Source organism: Silene latifolia, chromosome 2 (genome assembly GCF_048544455.1).
Source record: "Silene latifolia isolate original U9 population chromosome 2, ASM4854445v1, whole genome shotgun sequence".
Classification (NCBI taxonomy): Eukaryota; Viridiplantae; Streptophyta; class Magnoliopsida; order Caryophyllales; family Caryophyllaceae; genus Silene; species Silene latifolia.
Window position 1 is genome coordinate 76,543,028 of NC_133527.1, and position 1,854 is coordinate 76,544,881.

At 38.7% G+C, this 1,854-nt stretch overlaps 1 non-coding gene across 1 annotated transcript; it reads right to left on the reverse strand.

Moving 5' to 3' along the window:
• Positions 1-1,320: 1,320 nt before the first annotated feature.
• On the reverse strand, positions 1,321-1,427 carry LOC141644488 (small nucleolar RNA R71). Its single transcript, XR_012544103.1, has one exon. It is a non-coding gene; the product is annotated as a small nucleolar RNA R71 (small nucleolar RNA).
• Between the last annotated feature and the right edge of the window lie 427 nt (positions 1,428-1,854).

Consider the following 1,854-nt stretch of genomic DNA (forward strand, 5'->3'; position numbering starts at 1 on the left):
ACTTATGCACATGTTATGTTTGATGAAATGCGAGCCTATGAATCCTTGCATTTTTTACCCATCACCTACCTTTTCAATGAGACTTGTAAGATATAAACCAACTCGAGTCTCATAGGCCATGCATATAGTTGAGTAGGGAGGATTAAGTCGACTTGTAGGTGTTGTACAATCTAATCGATTCGGCTCCGGGACCCAAACCTTTCTAGGATTGTAAGATATAAACCAACTCGATCCATCACAACAATAATTGCTTGCTTATAATTTGAGAATATGTTTGTATGATCAATTCCCATGAATCCCCTATGACCCCATGACACCCTAGTGCTTTTAATCAATTATTTACATCTCATTTTAATCATCTTGCTTGTTTACTTTTATTGCTATTTAGTTTAGTGATCTTCTTATCTCAACCCAAATCGTGACACCCCTAGACACCGCTACTTGCAATCGAAAATCCTACATCAATACCCGTCCCTTGGGATCCGACCTTTACTTACCTCTTTACTAATAGTAGAGTTGTTTGTGAAGTTATAAATATTGTTTTGGTCTAGGTGGTCCTAACGATAAGTAACCGAAAATTAAGCTCCAAGTGAGTTCGACCAAAAATGGCGTCGTTGCCGGGGACGGAGTTAACTTGATTTGATTTTCTTAGATTGTTATTAGTTTTGTCTTTCTTTGCCTTGGGGAAGTAAAACTCCTCAAGGTTTATTCTAATTGTTTTCAAGTTGTTTGATATTTTGCATGTCTAGAAGATCACAAGGTAACTTGTTACCCATTGATCACGAAATTGAAATGACTTTGACAAACAATAGAAGACTTGCTAGAGGTACTTTGAGAGGTATTGGTGAGGTTGTATATATTCAACCAAATACTATTGAGTTCATCAACCCTTTTGAAAGAGAAGGTGAGGAGAACCCAACACCCAATCCAACACAAAATCAACCCACAATGCCTAAATTTTCATCACATTCCGTATCAACCGAGGAGAACCTACCCAATGGTACTCCCACACCACAACACTTAACCGGAAATTTCATTGCAAAATCCGCATTTATCCAATTAGTCGAAAGAAGCCAATTTGGGGGGATACCTATTGAAGACCCTCACTCTCACATGGAGACTTTTTATGACTATTGTGATGCGATTTCACAAACCGGTGTGACTCAAGACGAAATTAGATGGGTCTTATTTCCTTTTTCTCTAATCGGCACCGCAAAACAATGGTTGAAAGGCCATGATAAGGCTACTCTTGGAATTGACTCTTGGAAGAAGTTGGCTCTAACTTTCTACAAAAAATTCTACCCTCCGGAAAAGACTAACATGCTAAGAGCTCAAATTACGGGTTTTAAGCAAAGGGATGAAGAATCTTTGTATGAAGCTTGGGAGCAGTTCAAAGGAATTTGTCGCTCATGTCCTCATCATGGACTTAGCGAGTGGTTCTTGGTACAACAATTTTGGAATGGTCTTTATGAAGACTCAAGAAACATTCTCAACATGGGATCAAATGGTATGTTCACCGAAGTTGACGATAATCAAACTTGGAACAAGATTGAGGAAATGGCGGTCCATAATTCACAATATAGTAGACCTTGCAAGGCTACTAGAGGAGGAAAGCGAGAAGTGGACTCTATTACTCAATTGGGTGCTCAACTTAGTGCTCATATTGATACCATTAACTTGATATTTGAAAAGGCTATGGCTAAACTTGAAGAAGCCTCAAAATCACCAAAGCATCATGTTAATGCCATGGTAGCATCTTCATCAATCCCAAGTGGGATATGTGAGAATTGTGGAACTTTGGGACAAGACCAAAGTGAATGTAGGGGAACAAATGAACAAGTAAATGCTTTTCAA